Source organism: Oncorhynchus clarkii, unplaced genomic scaffold, assembly GCF_045791955.1.
Source record: "Oncorhynchus clarkii lewisi isolate Uvic-CL-2024 unplaced genomic scaffold, UVic_Ocla_1.0 unplaced_contig_1258_pilon_pilon, whole genome shotgun sequence".
NCBI lineage: Eukaryota > Metazoa > Chordata > Actinopteri > Salmoniformes > Salmonidae > Oncorhynchus > Oncorhynchus clarkii.
This window is the reverse complement of record NW_027260906.1, coordinates 21,591-30,500: the sequence shown is the minus strand read 5'-3', so window position 1 is coordinate 30,500 and position 8,910 is coordinate 21,591.

Sequence of the window (8,910 nt, the reverse complement as noted above, 5' to 3'; positions counted from 1 at the left end):
GTGATTCAGTATTATGAATGACAGTGGTCTGAGTGTTATGTGTGTAAGTCTGTACATTGAGTGAGTTAGTCCTATTTGTTATCGTGGTGAGTCAGGGAGGTTGACTTTTTTCCTCATTCTGAGTGCCCACCTGCTTTCCTCTCTCTGAACCAGCCCATCACAATGGAAGCTTTTAGTCAGGAGGACAAGTGGCCTATCTGTGTGTGTGTGTGTGTGTGTGGGGGGGGGGGGGGGGGGGTCAGCCCTTATTGAATCATTCACTTGCCGAGAGCACCCTGATTGACTGCTTTGAGTGGCCAGGGACCACAAACACACACACACACCCACACAAACGCCCACACACACACGTCCACACACACACGCCCACACACACACGCACGCACGCACACGCACACACACACACACACGCCCACACACACACACACACACACACACACACACACACACACACACACACACACAGTACTGTAGCCCTCTAATACTACTAGGCTCTAATTTCAATGCAATGAATTTTGCCTAATCAAGTCATATCAACACATCATAACTCAATCTACAGTATCTGTAGCTTCAATCCATCAAATAAAGTTTGTTGAATTAAATGTGAGCCTGACACAAAAACAAATCATCTAACTCAGTGTAGAGGAAAAACAGAAGCCAACACATTGTCATCATTTTTAATTACAAATGTATTGCAAATATAGAAATAGATCTTTTGTACAGAAATTGTGAGGATAAAACATGAACGTTGTCATCAACAACATAAGAAGAGAGTGAGTAATACAAATATTTCTCTTCAAACCACAGTATCTATCACCCTTAAGTCCTCACTGGCAAAAGTGAAGGAAGGAGAAGAACACTAGAGATATTAGAGATCACTGTATACTGGCAGATCACACTGTTTAGAACCATTGATACTGTGGTTAGAACAGTTTAGTCTGACGGTTAAACACGGTTGAGGGCAGTTCCATCTGAAGTCCAGTCAGGTAGGATTTGTATTGTTTTCCTATGGAGAAAGTCCATGTTCAATTTCTTTCTGTAGGAATGAATTTGGAATTTCTCCATTGGAATACAATGACCCAAATGACCCTAGACCCTGATCACTTCAACCATGATGACCTGTTAGACCACGAGATGTTAAACCATGTCACTGTTAAGTCATAGAAGAAGAAGACAGCTTTAAGACCCAGCACACATAGTCAGTACTCAGAGTACATAATGTCTTGTTGATAATGTTTGGGTTGCTATGGAAAGAACCTTCATAAAGAACGAGAATTAGTAAAGAGATAGAAAGAGCGACCAATCAGAACTGGATAACACATCAGGCATGGGCTTAGTGAACGGGGAGAAACATTCACAGCGTTGTTCATAGAAACCTAATTGCATAGAATGGGACACCATAGAAAGCTGTGTTCCATTCTATTCAATACATTTCTACCTGCAGTGTTCCTATCAGAAGCTGGTCTCCACTGTAGGAGTGCTCAGAGAGAGCTAGGCTGTGATTGGCTCATCTGTCTAACCACCCCATTGTGCCCGTTAAAGACCTGGAGCATCTCCATCCAGCTCTCTGATCGATCCCGGACATTTAATTTCCTGAATGAGGTGAGAATGGTGCTCCTGCCTGGCCCTATATCCGAGGAGCGCTGCCTGTGTTCCGAAGCCTCTGAGCTTATCCCTCTGCCAAGAACTATCCTATCATATCCTGCTGGCATCAGGCATACCGCTGTATCAGATTATGTGTTCGGAATGCCAACCAGCCAACCTGGTGTTTATGAGCACAGAGAGCATTAGCATCGATCGGAATGCTGCCAGCTCTGCTGCTACTGTTTAATGTGCCCAGCCAGCAAACAAAACAGGGTTTCTCCACCGGAGCTGCAGGAGCGGTTACTGTGGACATCAGAGATTAGCCACCGGCGCTAATGGACTATTTACTGATCTGATTAGCGTAGTGATTCATTTCAACTTATAAAACTAGATGAGAAAAAAGAAGAAACCTGCACACTAATAAAACAACAAAACAGTCAAACAAAATGGCCACCGGGCCTGAAATAGCTCTTCTGCTGAGCTAGTAAACACCCAGGTTAATTCGTTTCATTTGTCTGTGTAATTGATGCGGGACAGCCTCTTATGTTTTTGGCACGGGTTCACCCTTATAGATCGATGCACTGTGTAGAAATGTAAACATGCGTGAGTTATGGCCTGCTGTCACAGTGAGGAGATAATGGGGAGCTGGACCAGCGAACACGTCATTGACTCACGGCCAAGAAATGAAATGCACTCAACTCCCTCTGCTCCGGCTACTCACACCACTAACGACAGACTCAGGATCAGCTCGAGGACTACTCCCTGTGGTTCCATTCACCTGTAGCCATGACCATGGGAAGAGATCAACTTAGCGTATTGAGCCTGCATGTAGAACATGCCTATAGATCTAATAGCTGAGCTAGCAGGGCGCGGGGTGAGTGGCAGGGGAGAGGACACTGTATTGATCCCCCATCACTCATAATGGATGAGGATTGACAGACTAATACCCTAATAGGACCCTAATGGTTCAATGGTCTGTTTAACCCTTCTCATGTGCAGAGGGTACTGTATGTGTGTGTGTGTGTGTGTGTGTGTGTGTGTGTGTGTGTGTGCACACGCTTGCGACTCCTTAGTAAACACACCCTCACTCAAGCACACACCTTGCTACTGCGTTCATAGATAATCACAACAGAACCAGTGTGTGTGCTTGACGCCAGTGGGATGGAGTTACTGTTGTCCATTGGAGAGAATAATCAGTGTCATAGAGAGAAGGAGAGATCCCTGCAGCTTTCCAAACAAATGGATGGAAACAACCCACAGGCCTGAAGGTTTTTTCCACAGCACACAACTCAACCCACCAGAAACAATGGGAGAAATATAGCAAAGCTAACTACAGACAGTAGAAATACATTAGGCTGAAACTGAATAACAGAAAAGCAGATAAAGATGAATGCATCTATTCAACATTAGAGAGATTTAAAAAGAAAGTCAACCTTAAAATGAACCTAAATCTTAGAAATGAGTTTGACACATACTGTATTTCAGTCCCTACGGTTCTGTTTGTTTTCAACATACATCCACTCGTTAAACACAACAATATATTTCTTCTCTTGAAAAATACAGGAAATCATGCAAATATAACTTTGTTTCTTTTTAAAATTTCACTTGTTAAACTTCTCTATTCTTTAACCTCTTTAGGACATAGATAATCAAGTACTTCAAACTGTCGTCCCTAGATCCCGAAGCCCCAACCCACCCAGAAGAAACACGCAGACAGATCAAGCTCAGTAGACAAAAAGCCACACAATCAACTTTTTTTACAGTCAGTACAAAATTCACAGATATTTCACAGATTCTTTTAAATCCATACCTTCTCTTTGGGAACCAAACCTTAGGAAAATTGTATATATATGTGCACATGGAGAAAACAAAATTGTTTATGCTATCGTCATAATAAATGATACAAGATAACGGTCTTGGACATTCCTGAGCCTTGATTTGGGACAGGTATAAAAGCTCTGTGTAGTGCTCTCCTGCTCATGGATCTGAACCAGCAACCCTGGAGTGTAGGGCAAGTACACTAACCTCTGTGCCATAGAGATTCAGACCTCTTGGCTGAGGCCTAGCATGCTTCCCCTCAGGGGCTACAAAGTATAAACAGTGTAATTGGGTGGCCAACCAGACCGATAGTAAAGAAGAACATAATCAGAAACATATTTGACATTGAATCAAATCCGGGTTGTGATAATTGTTAATCAGACAGTTAGTGTGAACTCCTGACCCTCACCTGCCAAGGACTTCAGTCTTTTATTTGACACACGGCAGGATAGACAAACTAATCAAACATCCGCAAAACTTTGCCAAGAAAGTTCTGAACTGAGTTATCGGTCTTATCGATCTTGCTTCATTTAATATCCCCTTTCAAACAAGGAACACTGCCAAATTCAAAGCCAAATCCATATTCATTCTCTGTTCCCCTTATCCCACAAGCAATGCTACTTCCAAAAGGATAACATAATTATCCAACTGAACAAAGCCCAACTCTCAGTATGAAGACGCCCAGCCTACAAAGACTCCCACACAGCCATGTGAGCTATACTGTAGCTCAGAATAGCACTGTGGAGGCAGAAACAGTGCTACTGTGGTTGTTGCTCCTATACAAGTTGTCCAACTACAGACGTCTTAGCAACCACACGTGTCAGACACAAACAGCTGAAGCTCAGTGATGATACAGACCTCTATTTGTTCAGTTTGTACTGAAGACATTCAGCCTGAAAGGCAGAGTGAGAGGGATGGTTTTCGTTTAAAGGACACATGTAAGAAAAGAGAGTGTTGTTTGTTGCCTTGCAAAATGGACATTTCATGAAGTAGTAGTACTGTACTCCATGGCACACCCTTGAACAAATTAAATGGATTATTCCCCATCATGGACTAATGTTGGAATTAACCCTATCATGATAACAAAACGATTTAACTCTTTAGGCTGGCTAGAATAACAGTGACTTCAGCCATTATGCTGATGACCTAAAGATCCTCAGTTGGACCTCAGGGGAGCCAGTGTCATGGTTAACAATGGAGCCCAGGCTGAGATAAGGCTGAAATGAGGCCTGCTATTGTTTGAGGATAATTATGATGGAGTAGATATGAGAAAGCTAGTGGGAACGTGAGCAGGATTTTACTATCTGTTCTCAGACCTGTTCTATACCAGAGAGGCGTGCCAATGATTCTGAGTAGCCTCGGTTCTGTAGCGCTGTCCTCTTCCCACGCTCTCTCTCTCTCTCTGTGTGTGTGTGTGTGTGTGTGTTCAGTATCCTGTTGGTCCATGTAAGCAGTCTGTTGACAGATTCCTGATAAAAGGTGTTAGAAGCTTCATGCTGAGGCCCTGGGATCATCTCCCCTCTAGAGAGTACTTGTTTCTGGAAATCCTTCTTTCTCTCCCTCTCTGAAGATCCCGTTATTACCTGCTGTTCAGGACATGGCTCACTCCTGTTTAATCATACTGCTTCGGCTCTCTCTCCCCACCTCTCTCTTTACCTCTCCTCTCTTCATCTCTTTCTCACCAACCTGTCACTTCACTCTACGGTCTGAACACTGTGTCTCTCAGGCAGATAAACAGATGAGTATAGCCTGAGAAAAGGAGTGAGTGGACTAGCAAGAGGCCTGGAGGGCCGCAAGCTGGCTGCCAACCAGGCTTCCTCTTATCCCCTCAATACACTCCCAGCCCCCAGCCATAGGACTGTTCTCACATTGAGAGAGAGAGGTACACACTAAACGTATATTAAACTCAGAGTAAAATACTTTGAAGCCCAAACAAGCACAATCATCCATACTTCACATTTAAGTGCAGTAACAACTGTACGTGAAAACATTGCCTCTTAAACTACAAGTGGAACCCGAGTGACTGAAATATTCATGTAGCAGGTCAAAAAAGGCTTTTCAACTGCATGTGAACTGAGTTGTATGACCATAAACTAGCAAAATGGTGCTGTATTTCAAATGCTTTATATTTTCTGCTTTCAAATTTCACTTTTCGATATCAGTCAATTATCATTCATAAAATACAATTTATTTGAATCCATTGAAAGTTCCATTAGACAGTAATTCAAAGTAATAAACTATGGGTGAACATTAATACTGTTTCAATAGCTTCTAAATGAGTTGGACCAAGATATACAGGATCTTAATTTGACCTATATTGTCACAGCAAAAATAATCCTGCAGCAGCAGGATGTGAACATGTAGTCCAGAACGTTCCTTGATTGGTGGTTAGGCTGTTAGTTGTCCAAAAGTAGGCTACATGAAAAGTACAATACTGTTAATATAACCATGTGTTAGTGTGGGTTTTCAGTGAATTTATGTACATCACAAAGCTGATCTGAAATTCTCAGTAACAAAAGAGTGATCAAATTAAGATCCTATATCTGTAACCCCTGATTTATCCATAATATGTGAAATGTAAAATGTGAAATTAAACCCCATTTTCAGCCATAAAGCTGCCTCTCTGGTCCATTGTTATAGCAGTTAGAGGTCCTAATGCTTGGAGAGATAAAGAGCTTAGAAAGAGGTGGAGAAAAATTCCATGGAAAAGTAATCCACTTTCTTCTTCTTGTAATGTGGCTGCAAACTGACAATGATTAATGTCCCACCATGTTCTCGCTCCAGCTTCTTTTCTGCCACTTAAAAGGCGATGCGCGGTCAATCCGCAGTCTATATTGGCCGTGCAGCATTCACGGTGATATGGCCTCTGCAGAAGTCAGTGCACTTCTTGCGCTTTGCCGAGCAGCTCAGAGCTGTTGTGAAGGAAGTTGCCAAAGAAGTGAGTATGTGTTTATACAGGACCTCTTGCCCTCACCTACCGTCAACCAATCATGTCAATGTGGAGCTATACTGAGCCCTCTGCATTCTTACAAAAATTTGAGAGGCACACAGCGATACGGTACAGAGCTCAATTTGGCCTCTGCATTCCTCCGGAGACTCTGTCATTGTGTCACACCCTCCATATGGAGCCTCCGGCCACATTTTCAGATCAACAATAAATTGTCTCTTAGCTTCCTATAGCTTCTTTTCCATCGATACATTCCGGCTCTGCTGTTAGTCTTTCTTTTTGTCATCCTTCTCACTTCTCTCCTCTGTCTCTTTCTCTTCAGATAGCTGCCTTTCCTTCCATACAGCTAGCCTGTCACTAGCCTCTGCCCTCTCTTTCTGTGTCCATCCCTCTTGCTCTTTTCTTCTATGCAGCATCTATATAGTCAGTGTCTGCTACAACCCGTCTCTCTCTTTCCCCCTTCCTTTCTGCTACACTACAGTCACAGCTCAGTATCCTTCTGTTCCATTCAGCGTTGGGGTAGACGATCACTGATCAAAGTCAACGGCACGATTAGAGAGCCATGGACTTATCTTCATTATCTGTTGTCTGTAGTCTACACACACAGTCCATCTGCAGTCTGCACACACAGTCCATCTGTAGTCTGCACACACAGTCCATCTGCAGTCTGCACACACAGTCCATCTGCAGTCTGCACACACAGTCCATCTGCAGTCTACACTCACAGTCCATCTGCAGTCTACACACACAGTCCATCTGCAGTCTGCACACACAGTCCATCTGCAGTCTGCACACACAGTCCATCTGCAGTCTGCACACACAGTCCATCTGCAGTCTGCACACACAGTCCATCTGCAGTCTACACACACAGTCCATCTGCAGTCTGCACACACAGTCCATCTGCAGTCTGCACACACAGTCCATCTGCAGTCTGCACACACAGTCCATCTGCAGTCTGCACACACAGTACATCTGCAGTCTGCACACACAGTCCATCTGCAGTCTGCACACACAGTCCATCTGCAGTCTGCACACACAGTCCATCTGCAGTCTGCACACAGTCCATCTGAAGTCTGCACACAGTCCATCTGCAGTCTACACACACAGTCCATCTGCAGTCTACACACACAGTCCATCTGCAGTCTACACACACAGTACATCTGCAGTCTGCACACACAGTCCATCTGCAGTCTACACACACAGTCCATCTGCAGTCTACACACACAGTACATCTGCAGTCTGCACACACAGTCCATCTGTAGTCTGCACACACAGTCCATCTGTAGTCTGCACACAGTCCATCCGTGTGAAGAGAGAGGGCCGCTGGGGCACAACTAGAGACATCACTGGGCCTTTCAACCCATTCTCTGAGAGATGGGAAACTCTTCAAATACTCACACTGTTCCACCATGTCATGAAGCATAGCATCCAACATAAAGCATTGATGTCATGGCCGCCTGAATAGCTGTCTGTCTGTCTGTCTGTCTGTCTGTCTGTCTGTCTGTCTGTGTCCCAAATGGCACCATTTCCCCTACATAGTGGACTACTTTTGACAAGAGCCCTATGAAACCTGGTCAAAAGGTACACAATAGGGTGCCATTTGGGACGTAGACTCCATCTCCAAGGGGGCTTTAGATGTCAGAAACAGGGCCTCATGGAGAGTATAAAGGGGGATAAGTAGGTATTACCAACTCTATGTAAATAGTGTGATCTTTCACACAGAGAGCTAAGATAGATAGACCCAACCCTAACAGAATTAGAATATAACATTGTTAAAAGCCAGGGCTCTGCTGAGGCAACGAGGACTCAACAACAAAGATGGAGGAATACAGTAGTTAACTGAGATTAGGCTTCAGACTCATTGTTTTTAGGCAGTGACTCGTGAGTACTATAGAAATTGCGGATCCAATCAATGTTTATATGTTTAATGCTTATTGGGGCGCCCAAGAGGGGATGCCATGCTTTTTTGAATTGTTGTGGAGCACCGAGTTCCCCCAAGTACAGTGCACTGGGTACAAGGTATACACTCCAACCTGGTCTGGAAAACTAACCAAGCCCAAAGGCTCCATGTAGGCCACCAATGTACTCTTAACTACTTGAGGTCAGTGCTATAGAATACAGTCTTCCGTGTTCTATATCCAGCATACAGCCTAACCCCTGGTGTTCCCAACCTCTACGCCCCAATACGCCCCCAAACACAGCTCTGTTCTGCTAAATATCTCATAAGCCTGAACAAAGGCCACTTAACACAACAGCTCGTCTAAACTGCAACCATTACACCGTTTGCTGGGAGTTAGCAGGGAAACCATGTATTATTTAAACAGACAACAGAAGTTATTTTAGAATGGAAAACTTTGACCATTCCTGACAACCTAGTGGAGGGAGATTAGTATATCTGGGTTATGTCTCAAATGGCGACCTATTCACTATATTGTGCATCTTATTCACAATGTAGTGCACTAGTTTTGACCCAAGACCCTCCTTGGTATGTCCAGCGCAGAGTTGAAAGAATTTGATCAAAATAGCTTTGAAATGACGGATTGGGAGGCATAGGCTACATGAGA